Raw genomic sequence first — 23530 nt, 5'->3', positions numbered from 1 at the left:
TTTGTGAAAGCTACACTTTATCTAAAACTCTTGTTTTTCTTTTGTCCCTTGTTAAATACCTACATTGTTACTTGTTGAAAAGCTGCAGGAAAGAGAATTTCCTGATGAGCTGTTGTAACAGCTTATTCCTTCTTCCTGCTATGTCACCACCATCCACGTTCAACATTAAATTACTCCAGCAGAAATAAGTATGGTAGTAAGTCTGGCCCAGTGTGTGTGTGCATACATTCACACACATGCCCACTTTAAGCAAAAGACAGAGACTTGAGGTGACTTAATAACTGCAAATATAATTTACTGGCAAGGAAGTAACATATATTTAATAGGATCAAAATTGTTTAAATCTGCAAATGGAAGATGAGTAACTTATTTAGCTGAGGACAGAAAATTATGCTGCAAATGGCAAAAGTGGAGAGATATGATAATAAAAACAGTCAACTGACTCTACAGAATATATCAAAAGCTCAGTATATTGGAGCAATATGAAAAGCAGAGGAGGGTATTGGTGTCAGCAGAGATACCTTGTATAAGGGTTCTGGTTAAATAATTAGGTTTTGAGCAATCCTCCCCACATCTTCTCTTGTCCCATAGCTTAGAGATTAGAGAGTCTGCTGAAGGCATTGTCACAGAGCCCAACACTGTGAGTCATCAAACACAAGGCCATCTCTTTGCTTCAGTACATCACAGTAAAGCCTACCTTTTGACGAGCCCTGAGCTTGTCATACACAGAGGGTTGTGAAGGAACATATCTGTGCCATGTCATCAGTGACACAGACAACTGTCTTTCAAAAAATCCATTCCCCTCAGGATACACATCAAAATTTCCTGTCACAATATCTCTTATAGTTAAAAGTGGCCAGTGACTGAGTTCTAGGTAAAGGAATACAAGAGAAGTCCCATGAGCCTTGTTCAGTCCAATCGTGACTCATAATCCCCACCTTGCAGGCTGATGGTTTTCCACAGAAGGTTGTCTGGATAGCAGAGCCTCAAAAGAGAATTTGGAAGTCATGTGTTGAATATCATTCTTCAGACTCCCTACATACTATTGACATAAAACCACCTGCACAAAGTTACATAAACAAAAATATAAACATGGAACAATTACATGTGAGAGTACATTTATTTCCATGACATATATAACCCAATAAATTTTTAAATGTGAGTAGGGAGGCATGAATAATCAATCAATCTGTCTCTCTGAGGAAAACTTGGAATCTGAAAAAGGAAGAACAAAGCAGTACATATAATGAAAGGTAGGGATGGGGATAGAAAACATAACAAAGAGAGCCAAACAAAATTTAAATAAACTTATAATTAATATCCTCACAGGGATAAGAGAATGTGTTCCTAAAAAAGCAACTGAAGTAACAGAGAACAAGAAGGAGCTTGTAAATATGTGAAATATTAAAAACACAGAGGAAAAAAATAGTAATAACAATAACCAAAATACTTCCAGGCCAATTGTCTTTTAACCAAATACCATAGCATCTGGACTCCTTCTCATGATTACTAAAGACTGGCACTTTTTGAAACCAATGTTTCTTTCTCAATTCTTCTCTTCCTGGAACCAGCAATGGTCTTTAATACACGAATTCTTCTAAACTTCCCAAGACTCCAGAGCACAATCCTCAGACTTTTTTTCTTACACATTCATATTCAGGCCCAATCTTTCCTTTGAGTTTGCAGAGTCATCTAGTCTGAATATATTATTTTCATCTCAAATATGACGTGATGAAGAATCAAATATTGATTTGCCTTTCGAATACCTTTCAGGATTCATCTCAGGGACAGCTCTAAAAATCTGAGAGTCATCCAAGAAGTCCCCTCTGTTTTTTTCATATGCCACATTCAAGTCAGCAATACATTTATGTTGGTTCTATCTTTACAATATATCCAAATAAAACTATTTCTGTCCATTCATAATGCTAATACCTTAGTCTGAGCCCCTATTTCCTCTTGCCTGGATTATGGCTTTGACACCTTAACCAGGCTTCTGCTCTTGCCTGCCTACAAGCTATTTCCACTCAGCATCCTCAAGGCAAATAAACTGAATTATTTCAACAAGACAGTGAGCCCTCTGGATTTTCTTACTGTGCTCCACATATCTGGGAGAAGCCGCCAACATGGAACTGCCGAGAGACAAAGACCCCAAAACTCCAAGAAAAGTCTCATCCTCCAGCTAAAGAACTGGGAAAAGGCTGGCTATACAACAGATAAATTTTACAGCCATACCTACCCCATTCCAACCAAACACGAGGGGGAAAACCGCATCCCTCTTTTCTCCCCAGGGGTTTCAGTGGGGTAAAGTAGGAAGTTGATTTCCTACCACCAGCAATCCTTTCCTCTCCCAGAGAATAAGGTAGCCACCATCAAATTTCCCTACCAGCGTAGTCATGATGGTTAATTTTGTGTGTTAACCTGGTTGGGCACTGGAGCATCCAGATATTTGGCCAAACATTATTCTGAGGGTATCTGTGAGGGTGCTTCCTGATGAGACTAGCATTCAAATTTGTAGTCTGGGTAAAGCAGATTGTCCTTGCTAATCTGGGTGAGCCTCATCCAACTCACTGAAGGTCTGAGGAACAACAACAACAACAACAAAAATACAAGAGAATTTGCTTTCTCTGCCTTACTATCTTCCAACTGGGTATTGGTCTTATCTGCCTTTAGAGTCATACTAGAACTGAATATCACTGGGTCTCCTGGGCCTCCAGCTTGTACACTGCAGATCTTGGGATTTCTCAGGCTTCAAAATTGTACTGGCTTCCCAGTGGCTCAGCAGTAAGGAATGCACCTGCAATGCAGGAGATATGGGTTCAAACCCTGGGTTAGGAAGATCCCTGGAGGAGGGTATGGTAACCCACTTCAGTATTCTTGCCTGAAAACTCCCATGAACACAGGAGCCTGGCAGGCTACAGCTTATGGGCTCACAAAGAGTTGGACACCACTCAAGTGACTGAGCGTGATAATTGCATGAACTAATTCCTTTGTATATATAAGTATATATGTGTATAAATATGTATGTGTATTTACATATTATCTTTCTTTCTAAATGGAAGATACAGATAACTTTCATTGGTTCTGCTTCTCTGGAGAATCTTGACTAATACAGTAGTGTTGGCCTGTATGGAGTGGGTACAGTCCTGGTGGAGTGGGGAGCTATTCTCTTCACCATTGGACAGAAGCTGGAGGTACTCTGATTCCCCTAGTTTCACTCTGAGCATGCTGCCAGAAGGATATTCCACCAGGTAATCCAGGTAAGCCTCCACTCTGACCCAGAACCAGGCAGACTTAATTAGGGAGGCAGCACTAGGCTGAGCTTGTAATTTGTGGATTTCACTCTTCCACCTGCCTGTCCAACACGAGCAGGACTCAGTGGAAGTCAACTTCCATCCCAATCCTGCAGCAACAGCTCAGCAGACAGTAGACTCCCAGTCCCCATCTGAGTGGCTGTGGGATCCCAGTGTAATCCTACACCCCACTCAGAGGCAAAGAGGCCATGCCAGTCTGCGTCAAAATATAACTGAAAGGAGGGCTGCCATTTTGGGGAAAAAAATGGAACCAAGGCATCAATCTTTTTGGGGGTTTGGAAAGATTTATTGCCTGGAATGATCTGTATAATGTTGCACAACATATTAAAGATACATATTTAGAAAAATAAGCACAAAAAAGCAATGTGCTTACAATAGAAAAACAAAAATTAGAAAATCAAATCACAGCCCATTGTTGTTATATGATTAGCATATTAAAATAACTAGAATTTATAATATGCTTTTCTATTTGGAACTTGGGAGGGGATTAAAAGTAGTGATGGCATAAAGCAGCCAAATGTTTAAGTACTATTGTAGGAGATAAATAATCAATGAAGAGAAAGAATCATAAGTGTATTATGATGGAGAAATGTAGAGAAAAATAAAGATACTACACTGCCAGAATAGATGGTTGAACAAATAAGGAGACTTCACTAGAAAAGTAAAATTCATATTTAACTACATGCACCAAGTGGATTTTTTTTAAACAATGCACACCTACAACTTTTATTAAAATAAAATGGGCTCTAAGAAAGCACTTTATTTGCACATAAACGTACACACAGACATGTGTGTATGTTAATGTATAAAAAAAGTGAGAAAGAAAAAATAATCTATATCCAAATGGCAACTGTTTACAAAATATGCATTATCCTCAATAAATACTAGAAATGCTTTTTGCTTTAGCTTTTTCTCATTCACACAATATTTTCCACTGAAGTCACCATCATTTGAAAAAACTATTTGCAACAGCAATAAAGTGAAGCCTTTTTATCTGAAGCTCTGTTGAATTTTATTCTATTCTTAAACCTCATTTATATTAAAGTATAAGAATTTATATAATATATACTAGTCAGAACTCAGTATATCCTGAGTGAAAGTTTCACAATAAACTTTACAAAGATGTTTTAAAGCCTTGCTGTCATTCTATAAAATATTAGCACGTTGATGTAGCTAAGGCTCCAAAGAGAGCATTCTAGTTCATGCTCACAGTATCAGACAGCAGATTGTTTAGCAGACTGTCAAGGCTTTTTACGTGAAGGACTCAGGCAGAGATATTAAAAAATGAAAGTAAACCGGGAGGGAACATTTGTACCATATCACCTACCTTGAAGAGGTTAAATGGATGGCCTAAGCACCAGGAATAGTTTCTGGTACACAGCAGGCACTCAATTAATATCCTCATGGAGATAAGAGACTATGTTCATAAAAAAGCAACTTAAGTAACACACAGACAACACTGAAATACAAAGGATCATAAGAGACTACTACCAGCAGCTCTATGCCAATAAAATGGACAACTTGGATGAAATGGACAAATTCTTAGAAAAGTATAACTTTCCAAAACTGAACCAGGAAGAAATAGAAGATCTTAACAGAGCCATCACAAGCAAGGAAATCGAAACTGTCATCAAAAATCTTCCAGCAAACAAAAGCCCAGGACCAGATGGCTTCACAGCTGAATTCTACCAAAAATTTAGAGAAGAGCTAACACCTATCTTACTCAAACTCTTCCAGAAAATTGCAGAAGAAGGTAAGCTTCCAAACTCATTCTATGAGGCCACCATCACCCTAATTCCAAAACCAGACAAAGATGCCACAAAAAAAGAAAACTACAGGCCAATATCACTGATGAACATAGATGCAAAAATCCTTAACAAAATTCTAGCAAACAGAATCCAACAACATATTAAAAAAATCATACACCATGACCAAGTGGGCTTTATCCCAGGAATGCAAGGATTCTTTAATATCTGCAAATCAATCAATGTAATACACCACATTAACAAATTGAAAGATAAAAACCATATGATTATCTCAATAGATGCAGAGAAAGCCTTTGACAAAATTCAACACTCATTTATGATTAAAACTCTCCAAAAAGCAGGAATAGAAGGAACATACCTCAACATAATAAAAGCTATATATGACAAACCCACAGCAAGCATCACCCTCAATGGTGAAAAATTGAAGGCATTTCCCCTGAAATCAGGAACAAGACAAGGGTGCCCACTCTCACCACTACTATTCAACATTGTGTTGGAAGTTCTGGCCACAGCAATCAGAGCAGAAAAAGAAGTAAAAGGAATCCAGATAGGAAAAGAAGAAGTAAAACTCTCACTGTTCGCAGATGACATGATCCTCTACATAGAAAACCCTAAAGACTCTACCAGAAAATTACTAGAGCTAATCAATGAATATAGTAAAGTTGCAGGATATAAAATTAACACACAGAAATCCCTTGCATTCCTATATACTAACAATGAAAAAACAGACAGAGAAATTAAGGAAACAATACCATTCACCATTGCAACAAAAAGAATAAAATACTTAGGAGTATATCTACCTAAAGAAACAAAGGACCTATACATAGAAAACTATAAAACACTGATGAAAGAAATCAAAGAGGACACAAACAGATGGAGAAACATACCGTGTTCGTGGATTGGAAGAATTAATATTGTCAAAATGGCTATTCTACCCAAAGCAGTCTATAGATTCAATGCAATCCCTATCAAGCTACCAACGGTATTTTTCACAGAACTAGACCAAAGAATTTCACAATTTGTATGGAAATACAAAAAACCTAGAATAGCCAAAGTAATCTTGAGAAAGAAGAATGGAACTGGAGGAATCACCCTGCCTGACTTCAGACTCTACTACAAAGCCACAGTCATCAAGACAGTATGGTACTGGCACAAAGACAGAAATATAGATCAATGGAACAGAATAGAAAGCCCAGAGATAAATCCACGAACCTATGGACACCTTATCTTTGACAAAGGAGGCAAGGATATACAATGGAAAAAAGACAACCTCTTTAACAAGTGGTGCTGGGAAAACTGGTCAACCACTTGTAAAAGAATGAAACTAGAACACTTTCTAACACCATACACAAAAATAAACTCAAAATGGATTAAAGATCTAAATGTAAGACCAGAAACTATAAAACTCCTAGAGCAGAACATAGGCAAAACACTCTCCGACATAAATCACAGCAAGATCCTCTATGACTCACCTCCCAGAATATTGGAAATAAAAGCAAAACTAAACAAATGGGACCTAATGAAACTTAAAAGCTTTTGCACTACAAAGGAAACTATAAGTAAGGTGAAAAGACAGCCCTCAGATTGGGAGAAAATAATAGCAAATGAAGCAACAGACAAAGGATTAATCTCAAAAATATACAAGCAACTCCTGCAGCTCAATTCCAGAAAAATAAATGACCCAATCAAAAAATGGGCCAAAGAACTAAACAGACATTTCTCCAAAGAAGACATACAGATGGCTAACAAACACATGAAAAGATGCTCAACATCACTCATTATTAGAGAAATGCAAATCAAAACCACAATGAGGTACCATTACACGCCAGTCAGGATGGCTGCTATCCAAAAGTCTACAAGCAATAAATGCTGGAGAGGGTGTGGAGAAAAGGGAACCCTCTTACACTGTTGGTGGGAATGCAAACTAGTACAGCCGCTATGGAAAACAGTGTGGAGATTTCTTAAAAAACTGGAAATAGAACTGCCATATGACCCAGCAATCCCACTTCTGGGCATACACACTGAGGAAACCAGATCTGAAAGAGACACGTGCACCCCAATGTTCATCGCAGCACTGTTTATAATAGCCAGGACATGGAAGCAACCTAGATGCCCATCAGCAGATGAATGGATAAGGAAGCTGTGGTACATATACACCATGGAATATTACTCAGCCATTAAAAAGAATTCATTTGAACCAGTCCTAATGAGATGGATGAAACTGGAGCCCCTTATACAGAGTGAAGTAAGCCAGAAAGATAAAGAACATTACAGCATACTGACACATGTATATGGAATTTAGAAAGGTGATAACGATAACCCTATATGCAGAACAGAAAAAGAGACACAGAAATACAGAACAGATTTTTGAACTTTGTGGGAGAATGTGAGGGTAGGATATTTCAAAAGAACAGCATGTATGCTATCTATGGTGAAACAGATCACCAGCCCAGGTGGGATGCACGAGATAAGTGCTCTGGCCTGGTGCACTGGGAAGACCCAGAGGAACTGGGTGGAGAGGGAGGTGGGAGAGGGGATCGGGATTGGGAATACATGTAAATCCATGGCTGATTCATATCAATGTATGACAAAACCCACTGGAAAAAAAAATAATAATAATAAAAATTAAAAAAAAAAAAAAAAAAGTAACAGAGAACAAGAAGGAACTCTTAAAAGTGTGAACCATTAAAACAATCAAGAAACAATAATAAAACAATGACCAAAATACTTCCAGGCCAATTATCTTTTAACCAGTATCATAGCACCTGGACTGCTTGTCATGGTCAGCAATGACCTCTAATTTTTGAAACCAACGTTTGTTTCTTAGTTCTTAGCTTCTTGACATCAGCAATGACCTTTAATACCTTTAATGGCCTTTAAATCCCTCTTCAAAGCTTCCCAAGACCCTCTTCTCTTGTCCCTCGTACATCTTTACTTTTCTTAATCTAAACATTCACTCATTGTTTGCTAAATTCCTATCACTTTTCTACAAATAGTCTTTGTAGTAAATAAATGAATAAGTAGGACCAAAAGTCATTACCAGGATAAGACAAATGTTCATGGTCACAACTACTATTTCAGTTGTTCTTAAGAAAGTAGAATGGACTCAGGGAGACCACTCCTATACCAACTGTGCAAACTAACACCATCATTCTCTGCAAAGAATAGAGGAAACTTTTTATTGCAGTGTTTCACACTGAAACTCCGAAACATCATTTCAGCTTTCCTTTACTCTGTAGAAACTAATATTTAGAGCAAATATGTATTCATTGATTAAATATGAATTGACTACTTACTAAATTCTGGACACTGAGCTAGTTAGTGGAACTGCTAAAATACATCATGCGAAGCAAAGCCCCAGGTGAAATATGCTCTCATTTAATTTGCGGAGCAAGACTATGAGGTAGAAAACAATATCAGAGTTTCACAGGTAAAGCAACTATAGTTTATCAATGCTAAATTATTTACTTGTAGAATAAGGGGTGAAGCAAGACTTGACCTGAGTTCTGACTCCAAAGTCTTTACTGTCCAAATTCTCCTTAAAGGGTGATGATGATGATAAGTATCAATCTCTGTTTACTAAGACATTCCTTGGTTTTATCTCCTATTCCAGGATGCTTTATGCCTGTGAATTGCATCCTTGGGCCACCATTTCAGAGATAGAAGCCCAGGCTGAGAAGTGAGAAAGCAAGCTCACCATTAGTAAGAGACTAGGGCAGATTTAAGCTCAGTTCCATCTGCTCTCCTCACCTTTGTGTTTGTCTCAATTTTCCATCTTTGCATCAAAAAGCCTCTTTGTTCTTCTTTTGGTTTTTCTCTATTGCTATCCGGTCTGTTTCTTTTTCTCTGTCTGCCTGCCTCAATCTCCCTTTTTGTCTCTGCTTTTAGAATTTTTGTTTCTATTCCCCTTTCCTTATCTTTTTTTCCCCTTTTTAACCATTTATTTTTCAATCAGTCTGTGTCTTTCTGTCCAATTCTCTCTGTCTCTCTGATCCTGTTTTGCTCCTTGACTGTTTCTACCTTTCTCTTCACTCTGTTCCTTTCTCACTGTGTATTTCAGTTTCTCTCTCAGGTCCCATTCTCTTGTATTCCATCTTTCATTCTGTGTCTCTAATTTACTTATCTCTCTTCTTGTGAGTCTCTCTGTGTCTCTTCTTCATGTATCTACCTCTGTGTCTCTCTTTGAGCATGTATCTATCTCTGTGAGTATCTCTTTAGGACATCTCCAGTCTCTGTCCATAGTCAGTGACTTAAAAGTTCTAAAGAAATAACCTCTCATCCAGTTTAATGAACCTTCTCTGGATTCTAGTGATGTGCTGCAAAGTTGACAAAATCAGTCCCTTAAATGATAAAGCAAAAAGGAAAGTCACTGTCCTTGGATAAACAATTTGCATTTCCATAAGGATTCAGTGATGCAGAATCAGAAAAGGCTCATTCTGACACCTCCATGAAAACAACAGGGAGAGCATTCATTAGCTGGGCTCCCAACTGAATGATGCACTTCATCGCACACACCGCTGTCCTCCCCGATTCAGGAAACAGTGCTTAATTCTGTCTGAAACCCGCCTTTTCACTAAGCATTAGAATGAATGACTTTTCAAAGTAATAGGAACTACACATCTGCCATAGCCTGAGACTGCTTACACTTGCAATGCCGTAAAGAAAGTTGCACCTCCTGTCAATTTCTTATCCATCAAGGAGCACAATAAACAAGCTTGGAATTTTTCTGTTTACCAGTCAGAAGAAAAGAAATGCTTTCGTTTCTTGAAATAATGACTACTTTTGCCTTTTACCTTTATAGCTTCAATAGCCATGATCTGATATTGAAGGTTGAGTGCAACTTTTAAACTACTCATGAGCTAAAAGGAACTCTGTCCATTACATTGCTCAGCTAGAAACTTTTATTCTTTAGAGTGGAAATTATGTCTCTGCTGTTATTACTTGTTGATAGATATACACACCCAGAGACACAATCATCTTGAGGAACTGGTAGACAATCATAATGATGAACTGTTAATTGATTACTATTTAGGAACATACAGGTTTCTTATTCATTAACTTGGCTGATCTTTACAAAAACTCTGGTAGGCTGTGTTAGAGATATTTAGGGACTGTGCCAAGGCTTACAAGGACAATTATTGCTGTCTTTATACCAGAATGTGAGATTTCTTTGCTCCTTATATCAATTAATAAAGAGAAAGTATGTGTGTGTTTGTGTGTGTGTGCGTGTGTGTGTGTATGTGTGTATCTTGCTCATTAGTGTCTCATTTATTTGCAGGCTGAGACAAAATAATATTCATTTAGTGATCCTTAAAATCTGGCACTATGGCTTATACATCACAGGTGGTGATTCTGCTTCAAGGCCATACGATTCATACTCACATTCAAAATTACCTCCTCATTCTGCCTCCCCTTAATCCACTCACATGTTCAGAGAGGTAATGGTTACATTTGGAATTTCCATGTATATTTTCTGGTCCTGTCACCATTTCAATCTAAGTGGCTCTAGTATTCAATTTGAAAAAAAGGCTGCATATTAATTCAGTTTCTGAGTGCTTTGAAGCTTTGGAATTTATACAGAGATTCTACCAAGAGAACATAATTTTGCCATAAATTACTCACAGTAGCTCTTTTTCGCACTCAAAATTGACTGTGAGCCCTAATGAATTCCCACAGTTCCTTCCAATATTTCCTCATGCAACCAGTGATATTTGAGCATGAAACTAATATAGGAAGCCCCATATGTCATCATTAGTTTGGAATCAATGATCTGCCATATTACAAGCTAATAACAAATAAAAATCCCAGTACAAAAGAAAATATATCTATATCCAAGCAAACTTTTAGTTAAAATAAAAATAGTAATAAAAATAAAAATTCACCCAGGTTGAGTAACAGTATTTTTTTCAATATTACATAATTCTATAGCCTCCCCCATGGACACATATGTAATCTACAGAGACAGAGAAAAACAAAATGGTTCACAGACACAAGTGATGACAAGAGTAAAAATAACTCTTCAAAAGTGGGGGAAAAAATGACTATAACCAACTCTTAGAATTCAAGTAAAATTACACTTTTAGTTGATAAACACATCCACACCATAGAGAAAGTATCCTGTCTTCCGTTGAGATTATTTTTTCTGCCATCTTGAATTTATTCATAGGTTGGGATCCTGAGTAAAACTTAAAGCTCTATCTTCCCCTCAATGTTAAAGCTACAATGAAATGTAAATGTATACATGCTAGAAAAAAATTGAGATAACAGCTGAGAGAAGTTTGTATTATTTTACACATGGAAGTAGGGATGAAAGTTCCTATTGTTTGATATTATATCTGTACATTTACAACAGGAGGAATATACTTACCTATCCTTTAGAAAATTCACATTTAGGGGATTACCTTATTGTTTTTAAATTTTACTTTGTACTATTATTATACAAGGTCTCATTATTTATCCAGTATCAAAAGCCCACATGATCAAGTGATTACAGAAAAGATTAATTACTCAATACACATTTGCTTGACACACATTTTTTGATCAAAGAAAAATAATAATTACCTTTTGAGTTTAACTTCAAACTTGAGCTTTGAATCAAAATTCTGGGGAATTTTTACAAAGGGCTTCAGTTTATGTTTGCCTTTAAAGTTGGATGGTGAAAAGACACAATCCAGATTATGCAAAATTTAAATGTGGAAAGACTAAGAAACAAAAGTCTGTAATGAATGTTTAACTTAAATTCTTTCTTCTTAGAATTATAATTATTACTGTTAATTTTAAACTACTTTTCTAGCTCAGTGAGTTCAAATACTCTCATAAATGCATATATTATAATTTAAAAAGTCTCTTAGAAAGCAAGAGTTTTTAAACCTCTTTCTAAAGAATACTCAAAACTTTACCCCATAATATTCCACATAAGCAGCTAATAGTAAGATAGCACACATGCTCATCTGTTCAAGTCCCTGAATGGTTAATGTTTAAGGGTCATTTTTGGTGGTAAACTGATGGAAATCACATTCCTTGTTTCACGTGCACATGATCACGCCATCTGAGAGATGAGGGTGTCCCTGCTCAGTGTAACTGGGCACACATTAAATGAACTTCTATTTCATAGGAGAATGAGTCCACAGTCAAGGGGATCGAGTTGCTGAAATTTGAAGACTTGCACATACAGATCAATGCACCAACTTGCACTTAGCCACAACTAAAGAAAACTAAAGAAACTAACAGAGGAGACATTTGCAGTGAAAAATAAGTTCCCATGAGCATGCATAAAAAGTTTCAAACAAGGTGTGCAAACTACAGGAAGCATTCTATGTTTAAAATGTGCCTCTTTCACAAAGTATTTGCTTCCCTGACTTGAAGCAATGCAATAACCCTATGCTTTAAGTATTTGGTTACCAGATTTGACAATTAGCTCTACTTGTGACAGCGAATGAGCATGGACTTGGAGTTAACCTTACATGAGGCCGTCACATTATACCAAGTTCAAAATGGGTCTCTGCATCCATGCATGTTACAACTCCATCCCACTGATGGCCATCTGTGCATGCTAGAGACACATTAGTATGTGTTAATGTAAAGATCATACCACAAAGCAGGAAAGCAGTTAGTACCATCTAGCATTAATTTTGTTTTACAAGGATAAAGTCCTCCTGGATTCAAATTCTAAATGGTTAATGCTCCCAATATCTTTGTAAAGGAGCCGATACTCTAATACACTGAAAGATCTGTATGTAAATATCAGGATATTCCAGATGACTACAAATCACAAAATATAACTCTGTTAATTGTGAAACAGAGTTAGCCACTGACACTTACCTACTAACTCTAACCTCCTTCAGCTATCACACACAAAACAAAACCTCATGCACGTGTACATGAATACACAAAAACCAAATATACCATGTCAATGCTGACACCATTTTCCTATATTTTGTCAGGGAGACAGAAACAAACAAATATAAAAAGAAAAACAGTTGAGGATTACAATTACATTTTTTAAAAACGACAAGCCACAGAGTCATAATTCAAAAGCACATGTCTTTCCAAATATTGCATTGACTTCTCAACAAAATTACAATACCACACAATAATCCAGAAGGTTGAGGGGACAAGGGGTTGTGCTCATTCTCCCAGCATATAATTACATGTACATCATTACTGCTCAAGTCTTTGAACAGGCTTGACAGAAAGTGATCTCATGACAGAGATCTATTATGCTGAAACAAAGTCTCAACTTTCTCCACACTTCACTCCTGCCTTAAATTTGAAAGACCAATAAAAGGGAGGGGGAAAAAAGAACTTACTTGCCGGTTTAAAGTTTCATCTTTAGCCCATGTAAGGTTATGCAGCAAGTTTTTCTTGCAAAGGCTGTCTCCTGCACATTCCTTTCAAAACAACCAATGTTCATAATCTAGGTCCAAGACGGCTTGTTCTCACGTCACACTTCTCGTTTCTGGGAGACATTGTTATCCAGTTTCACATCATCAAGAAAAACTAACTAGAGATTTAAAAAAAAAAAAAAAAACCTCAACGTATTAATCCAGAAGGCATACTATCCTTCTCCGGGTTCTGAGATATATGCCAACTGCCTTAGTTATCACAAGCAACTAACTCTAAGCTGCTAGCAGGGATCTGTCTGCCCTCTATCTGTTGCTATTAGCTCAGCACGTTGATTCACTGGCACGGAAGCAATAGCAATTAGCTGTCCTGCTTCAGCCCTTGCAGGGGAGAGCTGAAGGCTCTAAACCACACAGCGACCAGGGAGTTCTTTGCACCAATTAGTAACAGGGGTACAACCTGATGGACAAATTGATGCCCCGCTGATCATCAGTGCTGGCTGCTTTATTGTACTGCGTCCTCTCAGCCTGTCTGGTGGTTCTCTGTTTTCTTTTGTGTGGTTGTTTTTACTGTTTTACCTCATCAGCATTAAGAAGTTTAGCTGCTTACATTTCGTGACAGTATTACTGACAAGTCAAAATAGTCTCTTAATCTCCTTTCAGCATTCTCTCTCACTCTCTCTCCCTTTTAAATCTACCCTTTTATATCAAGTCCTCCACATCCTCATATCTTTAGGGCATAAGGAAACTTCACACATTCTATAGAAGCTAAAAATATATTTTCTAGGTTCTTATAGGCACACATGACTCATTAACAGTGTTATACAGAAACATACTATAAAATAGTGTATATTTCTTCAATATTGTGATATATGAGATGCCCACAACAATATTTTGAAATGGACATGAAAACTGGTGAAAAAGCATAGTAATTTTTAACTATGAAAAATATAGCTATTCAATCAGGTATACCATTTCTTGTCTAGGATTTATGCAAGTTCATATCAAATTTTACCCACATGTTCATCTGAGGCTCTCAGAAGGAAGAAGCTAAAAATAAAAGCAATTTTGGAAGTGTGGTTGTGCCAGAGCAAATATCTTGAAGTTGGTTAAAAGTGACAAGATGAAAAGTACACAGACAAAATCCCCACAGCACATGTTTTCTTCGTAGATAAGGGAGATTTATATCATGATCATATACTCATCCTATTTAAGAAGAAAAAATTCACAGTGCCTCTAGAGTGTTAGAGTGTTGCCATATTTATGCACATTCATTCTTAGAGAGTAACACCTCATTTAATACAAAATTCACTTTTCTTGCAAATTCAGTTTTCCAGAGAGAGAAACATTTAGAAGAATGTGTAAATAATCCAGGGTCAGTCTAACGTGTCACAAATGCCAAGCAGTGAAATGTGCACAGGTGAGTCATAGATAACAAATAGGTGAACTCAGACTCTTCAGACAGAACCTGATTGCCCTTATATACAACTCAAAGAAACGAAAGCATTTGCCTCCTTCAAAACAAAGGCTGGAGGACAGTAGTGAGAGCTTCCAGGAGACACATTCATTTTATAGTTGTAAGAACTGATGTTTTAAAAGTTCAAACATTGATAATTTAATAAAGATTCTTTTATCAATAAACACTTACACAAAGTTGTGTATATTTAGCTTGAGGAGATTTTTTTCACTTTGGGGAATAGTACATATATGGAATAATCCATACACTGATATGGTTGGTGAATAAAGCAGCTGGCATTATGAAAACTGTTCCAGTAACAATAAGAGTTATTAAATGTAATTTTTTTTAAAAAAGACAAAGTCAGCTTCATTTCTGGTGACATCCAATTAGATATAATTTTGATGACACATCAGAAAGATAGCTAGAATGCAGAAAATTTCATCTCTTCCTCATGTTCTATGAGAAATCAGATCATTAGAAATTGAACTCTTGTAGATGACAATAGCTAATTTTTTTTTCTTTAAAAAAATAACTCTATATTGATATTTTGGGAAAATATATGTTTATAAAATGCAATATTCTAAAGGATAAGTATAGGTGAATTTTAGGGGACCAATTAAAAAATATAATAAACAAAAGAGAAAAAGTCACTAACAGATCCTGAGATAATTTCTGTTAAAAAAGAAGGCATATAATATTATAGACTAGACGTCTTTAAGTTTCTCTCACCCACATATATTTTAAAGCCAAATTAAATTCTGTTCTGTACTTCAATTTCCTTTTTTCCTTTGACAAATTAACTGGGATGTTCTTTTAGTCAATAAAACTATATTTTAATGATTGCTATTACATTTCATCATATATACAATTTATTTATCAAAATAGCTACATTTTGACATTTATGTTGTTTCTAATTTTAATGTTTGTAGAAATGTCTTTTATTCTATTCTTATTATCAGCATAACTTTCCAGGAATGGAAATAATTGGTCTAAGGAAGTTGATCATCCATTATTGTCAAATAAACTCATGGATGACATTTGATGATTTTTGTTTTATCTTAGTATTCCTAGTAATATAAGTTATTATATAAACAAGGGCATGATTTAATTTATCTTTAGCTTCCCACATAGCTCAGCTGTAAAGAATATGCCTGCCAATGCAGGAAACGCAGGAGACAGAGTTTCAATCCCTGGACAGGTTTAATGCAAGATTCAATTCCTTCGTCAAGAAGATCCCCTGGAGAAGGGAAGCCATTCCAGTATTTTTTCCTGGGAAACCCCATGTACAGAGGAGCCTGGCAGGCTATAGTCCATGGGGTTGCAAAGTGTCTACATCAGTGAACGACTGAGCACACATACTCACATGCCTTACTACATCTAGCCAAAAGTCTCACATATGAAGTAAATGTTTAATGAAATGTTCTATTGATAAAGTACATGCATACAGCTCTAATATCTTATTTGTCTAATATACACTTGAAACAAATGATTTTAAATGCTATAAAATACTCCTTCCATAGTACAGAATATGAAACTTCACCTTTCATTCCAAATATTTAAAATAATGGTCAAAAAGAAAAAAAAGAAAAGAATAGCAAAGTTCATGGTGGATACAGATTGAAGGAAGCATATTTAAAATGGCCAGAAACAGTAGTCCAGGATGGACCAGACAGAGCTCTCAAATTAGACTAAAGAGAATCTGTGAAAATTAAGACTGAGTGAAAGATATACATGGAAACAAGAATCACTATGGACTAGGTACAAGATACTATTACGAGAATCCAAAAAGAATAAAGAAAGTAGTTATAATTCAGATAAACATACTTTACAGTTTAACTGTGATTTAGGATGAACTTCAGGGTTAGAACACAACCATGGAAACATGCAACTAATTCAAAAGAGTGGATTCCAGCAAAGTGAATTGAGTGGTACCATGCTGGGTCAAGAACCTACATCTGAGAGCCTGGGGACTATGTGTTTGATTTCTGACTCTGCATGCTCTAGCTAGGCAATAATCTGACTTGTTTAAGTCTCAGTCAGATTTCTTATTTACACTGAGCAAAAAATTTCAGAGAATTATGTCACCAAAGAGCCTGCTATTCTTCTAAACACATTATGCTTTCTCATGCCTCTACAGCTATGTCTATAATTCAGGAGACATATAAGTACCCACGTTAAGAGGGCTAGAGCTGGCATGTAAGTGCCTGAGAGCTAATCGTTATATGATCTTGAACTAATTCTTTAACCCCTATGACAGTCTAATTCTTCATCTGGATATTAGTATAGTAACTACCAACACTTAGTAAAATATTTAAATGTGACATATTTTACAAATACTTAAAACAGTAAAGGAATATTACAAATATTTGGTATTCTTTAGGCATTAGTATTATTATTTTAACATAAAGTTTGCTGTGATTAGTTTACAGGTGCAAGTAAGAAAGAGCCAGTACTTGTAATGCAGTGCTTTAAAGTTTGATTTTGGGGAAGAGGGGTTTGGGGGAGAATGGATACATGTATTTGTATAGCTCAGTCCCTTTGCTGGCCCCCTGAAACTATCACAACACTGTTAATTGGCTATACTCCAATATAAAATAAAAAGTTCAAAATATAATAAAGTTTGATTTTTGTCATGCCACTATAGAATTTCAGGCAAGGAGGTCCTGTAATCAGTTATGTTATATGTTCCTTGTTTTTATTTGCCTAAGGGTCATCAGGTTATTGTTAAAATAAAGAATCCTGGGGACTATAAATCAGAAGATCTGGAGTGGGCCTGTGAGTGGACAAGTCAAGTAAAGCTTATGTCCATTCACTGTCATGGTAGTACATACAGCAAGAACCCTGGTTCACAGCCCCAGGTCACAAGGTTCACAATAATGCAACACAAGACTGTGGTCAAGCACTTGTGCATTGGGACTGGCTATAGAAATTCAAACTCTGTTCTGACATTTAAGTCAGTTGATCTTCCTCAAGCTGCTCAATGTCTAAGGTTCAATTTTCTCATAACGTTCAAGCTGGATTTAGAAAAGGCAGAGGAACAAGAGATCAAATTGCCAAAATCTGTTGGATCATAGAAAAAGCAAGAGAATTCCAGAAAAACATCTATTTCTGCTTTATTGATTATGCCAAAACCTTTGACTGTGTGGATCACAACACACTGTGGAGAATTATTCAAGAGATGGGAATGCCAGACCACCTTACTTGCCTCCTGAGACACCTATATTCAGGTCAAGAAGCAACAGTTAGAACTGGACATTGAATAATAGACTGGTTCAAAATTGGGAAAGGAGTATGTCAAGGTTGGATATTGTCACCCTGCTTATTTAACTTGTATGCAGAGTACATCATGCAAAATATTGGGCTTGATGAGCACAAACTGGAATCAAGATTGCCAGGAGAAATATCTATAACCTCAGATATGCAGATAACACCACCCTTATGGCAGAAAGCAAAGTGGAACTAAACAGCCTCTTGATGAAGATGAAAGAGAGTGAAAAAGCTGGCTTAAAATTCAACAGGCAAAAAACTAGGATCATGGCATTTGGTCACATCACTTCCTGGCAGACAGATGGGGAAACAATGGAACCAGTATTTTCTTGGGCTCCAAAATCACTGCAGATGATGATAGCAGCCATAAGGTTAAAAGACACTTGCTTCTTGTAAGAAAAGCGATGACAAATCTAGACAGTGGTTTAAAAAGCAGAAATATTACTTTGCTGACAAAGGTGAAAGTTAAAGTCACTCAACCATGTCTGGCTCTATGTGACCCCATGGACTGAATTCTCTAAGCCAGAATACTGGAGTGGGTAGCCTATCCCTTCTCCAGCAGATCTTCCTGACCCAGGCATCAAACCAGGGTCTCCTGCATTGCAGACAGATTCTTTACCAATTGAGCTATCAGGGAGGTCTGTATAGTCAATGCTATAGTTTTTCCAGTAGTCATGTTGGGTGTGAGAGTTGGACCACAAAGAAGACTGAGCACTGAAAAATAGATGTTTTTGAACTGTGGTGTTAGAGAAGACTCTTGAGAGTCCCTTGGACAGCAAGGAGATCAAACCACTCAATCCTAAAGGAAATCAATCCTGAATATTCATTGGAAAGGCTGATGCTGAAGCTGAAGCTCTAATACTTTGGAGACCTGATGTGAAGAGTGGACTCATTGGAAAAGACCCTGATGCTGGGAAAGATTGAAGGCAGGAGGAGAAGGGGATGACAGAGGATGAGATGGTTGGATGGCATCACTGACTCAATGGACATGAGTTTGAGTAAACTCTGGGAGTTGGTGATGGACAGGGAGGCCTGGTGTGCTGCAGTCCATGGGGTTGCAAAGAGTCAGACACAACTGAGCGACTTAACCGAACTGAACACTATATAAACTGCATAGCACAAAGTTAACAAAAGTTTTATATTATTTAAAGTACAGCAGTCAATGACACACATGTGGAACTAGTTTACTTTGAAGAATAAATTGGCTACATTAGAATCTTTAGAAAGATTTTAAACACTGACAGCATTTTAACATTTAATCATTAAAGCTTAGAATTTCACTTACTTTATAATAGGAAAAATATTATATATAGAGTTAAGAAATGAATAAATATAAAAGTTCATAAAAATGAACTTTTATGGAAGTTCATAAGACATGAATTATTAAATATAAAAATGATAGCAAAGTGGATATGCATATTAAATAACTTTAAGGATAGTTATTCAGGCTTTATAGTACTAATCACAAAATTATTTTTTTAAATGGCAAAATAAAAGGTCAAATATTTAAATTTAAAGAAAACTTGTGCTCATCCTCTCATAAAAACTGCATTAAAATGTATAAATAAACATATGTACTGGCAACATCATGGTCAATATAGCTTTGGTGACTACTACGGGAGAGACAGTGGTGGATTCCCCCCACCCCCAGGTCTCTTTTAATACATTTTTATTTCTTAAATTAATTTTTTAGCAGCTCTTATTCTCAAATACCCTTCCCTTTCATAGAAAACCATTTGAATATGTTTAGCATGTATTTTTGTTTGTCCTTGTTCAGAAATGCATATTTTATGTTATTCTAAAAATTCATAAAGCCAATTGTATTAATATTTTGTGAGAGCTTTTTGTAAAGATGAATTTTACAGAAAAATTGAATAGAAACACATAATGTTTCAGCTGTATGCCAAAAATCAGCTACATCCTACATACAGCTGTGAAGAGTACTATAAACCTTTGTATTCAAGCCAGTTCATCTGTGCACTGGTGTTTAATGAACAATAAAAAGCAAATAGCCAGCCAAAATTACAAATTTCATTTTTAGTAGTTAATTTTTGAAATCTTGACTTGTTTTCATGATAGGTTTATATTATACCTACCAACAGTAGGCTGATAACACAAAGCTACTTTTCTTGTTATCAAGAGACTTAAAATACTGCCTATTCCATTCACTATCTCTGGCAAATTTATATGCTAACTAAATAGAATGTTTTTTTTACGGGCTTTAGACTTCAGTCTGCTGGTAGGAAGAATTTCAGAGTATCTGATTTAAGTTAAGCAAACCGGTACTAACTCAAACATTACTCTCAAATATATCTCACTGAGAAAGTGAGACACAAGAGGATTTTGTCTATCCTTTCAGAATGAGGACTGAGTCCTTGAGTCAATGGGAACTGCAAAGCAAAAAAGTAGAGAACGCATTTTTTTTTTTAACCCAGATTAAAGCTTTAGTGAACAAAAGCTTTCTCGATATATCAGAATAGCTTTGCTCATTACAGACAGGGTCTCACCAAGTTGCCAGGAATCAAGTCATTCTGGGCTTGTTATTGTCTGTGGTCACTTAGAGTTGAAATTCAAAGCTGTTGGGAATAACTACACAATAAAATCTCAACCAGGGACCTGGGGCCAGAGAGTTATCTATATTCACATCAGTAAACCTTTGTTGTGATTTCAGGTCTTTATTTTTGATTTTGACAATTCTTTATTGTCAGGATTCAAGACAGCTATAATTAACATAACTTTGTTTTTTGTTTTTTTGTTTTTGCCAGCAATATATATATATATATATATTGCTGGCAAATATTATGTATGTGTGTATATATATACACACACATATGTGTGTGTGTGTGTGTGTGTGTGTGTATCTCCCAGCACTTGCCTGTTTTATAGCAACAGCTTGAGGGATAAAGTGATAGTATAATCTTCATTTAATACTTGGCTGTGCTGAAGTATCAAACAGACAGGCTATTACTTTAGAAGAATGGTTTAGGCATATAATACAGTAGTTCAAGGGCAATGTGAAAGAACCAATTTCATAAATATATAGTTGCATATGTACATATACAATGTAACTAAGTAAAATATGTGAAGACACTGAACCATTCACACTATTTTTCAAAGTTTAATTCTTAAAGAGTAGTGAATTTACAATGAGAAATATATCTGATAGATTTTTAAATATAGGAACTATTTTTAAGCTTGGATGAGATTAAACATTAAAAAGTGAGATTACTTATCTCTTTCATGTAGTCTAAAATCTTTTGACCTAGGAAAATAAAACTAAGAAGAAATGTAAAAATAATTGCTATAAAATATGTTCTAAATGCCATGTTTAATCTTTAGCTATTTTATTTCATAGTTGCCTTAGAGATACTTTTTTCTCCCTAAAGTAAAACATTTATACATTACAAAATAGTTGAATTAGTCTAAATACTATATATATATACAAAGTATATCTAAATACTATATATATATATACATACATACATATATATATATATATATATATATATATAATGCTACCTCTTCTTAATTCCAGTTCATATCTGCTGGATATATTACCTGCTTTGAAATGAAAGTGTTAGCTGCTCAGTCATGTCTGACTCTGTGAGACTCAACTCCATGGGCTGTAGCCTGCAAGGCTCCTCTGTCCATGGAATTCTCCAGGCAAGAATACTGGAGTGGGTTGCCATTTCCTTCTCCAAGGGATTTTCCCAACCCAGGGGTCAAATGCTGCTCTCCTGCATTGCAGGCAGATTCTTTAACTGTCTGAGCCACCAGGGAAGCCCCATTAGCTGCATTATTGTACAACAAATTACCACGAATTTAGCAGCTTAAAATAACACACATTTATTATCTCATAGTTTTTGTGGGTCATAGGTTCAGGTCAGGACTCCACAAAGCTTTAATCAAGGTTGTGACAACAGGGTTGAGTTCCCTTCAGGAGACTTGATGAGGAAAGTTTCCATTTATAAGCTGATTCGAGTGATCTGCATGACTGCCTTTGGTTGTGACTATATATATGACTGAGGGCCCAGGGCCTGGCTTTACCTCTTACTGACCACTGGCTGGTGGCTTCCTTCAGGTGCTAGAGGCTGGTCATTGTTTCCTCCGCCTCATGGCCTTCCTTTTAGTCAGTTTACAACACGGCTGTTTGCTTCTTCAAGGCCAGCAGAAGCAGCTCTCCATATGTACTAGGAAAACAATACCTTACATCTCTCTTGTGACATAATCACAAACTCAGTATCCCAAAAGTTTTGCCTTATTCCATTGGTTATAAGTAAGCTACAGGTTCCTTCCATATCCAAGGGGAAAGGATAATGCAGGACCTCATACCAGGTGATGAAATTGGGGGTGGTTTTAGAAATCTGTCTACCACACTGGATAAATTCTTGATGTATTTAATATATTCAGTCAGATAGCAAATTTCTCTATGTACACATATATAGGAATTCAATAAAATAAAGAATTTGAAGTGTCTAAACAATAAAAGTTTATTTTCAATATGTTTGAAAACTTTACAGAACTTTTTATATATAAATAAATTTATATGTATATAAATTACACATTGTTTTAGCACATGAAAATAATGATATAAGTCTCACTAAGATACAAACACTCAGATTAATTAGTTGATATAATCAAAAACAGAGCAGCTGAGGAAACTATTTCCAAAAATATACAAGAAAAAGTAAAAATATATCTCAATATAACTTTAACCTACATCCACCAGAGGTACTTAGGGATCACATGTTGTAGGACAGTGTTTACTATGAGCTATACTTTTATATACATTTCTAAAGACTGAGGACATTATTAGTGTGTAAAATAAAATTTGATTCAGCTTTATTTTGCCTTCTGACTTTAATAAAAAAAAAATCTGAAGATAGATTACCAAGATAATATACTAGATTTCTTGAGCCTAAGACTTATTACTAAACACAGGTTTTAGATACAAGGCTTCCCTGGTAGCTCAGCTGGTAAAGAAGCAGTCTACAATGCAGGAGACCTGGGTTCGATTCCTGGGTCAGGAAGATCCCCTGGAGAAGGGAATAGCAACCCACTCCAGTATTCTTGGCGGGAGAATTCTCATGGACAGAGAAGCCTGGTGGGCTATAGTCTATGGGTCACAAAGAGTTGGACATAACTGACAGACTAGCTTTCAGAGAAAGAGAGAGAGGATACATATATGTATATCTATATCTATATATATATATAATATATATAAACATATTAGTATTTATTTAAATATATTTTTAAATGTATTTATTTATATAAATGTACATATAAACACACACGGATACTTAACAGGTAAATAATGGAATTACTTTGCTCATTTAAAGCTTTCATAATTAGAATTTAGGTGATGGGGAAGAAAAAGTTTTACGA

General features: G+C 36.1%; 1 protein-coding gene across 1 annotated transcript in view; it reads right to left on the bottom strand.

Annotated features, from left to right (window-relative positions):
* The window catches only part of PCDH15 (protocadherin related 15), a 920738-nt gene extending 907082 nt beyond the window's left edge, over nucleotides 1-13656 (bottom strand). The window contains exon 1 of the mRNA XM_061162074.1: nucleotides 13387-13656. The gene's annotated coding sequence lies outside the window, so the exon portion shown is untranslated. The remainder of the gene's footprint in view (nucleotides 1-13386) is intronic.
* Between the last annotated feature and the right edge of the window lie 9874 nt (nucleotides 13657-23530).

The sequence above is a fragment of the Dama dama genome, chromosome 15 (assembly GCF_033118175.1).
Source record: "Dama dama isolate Ldn47 chromosome 15, ASM3311817v1, whole genome shotgun sequence".
Taxonomy (NCBI): domain Eukaryota; kingdom Metazoa; phylum Chordata; class Mammalia; order Artiodactyla; family Cervidae; genus Dama; species Dama dama.
The sequence above is the reverse complement of the archived record's forward strand: the minus strand, read 5'-3'. Positions and strand labels throughout refer to the sequence as shown.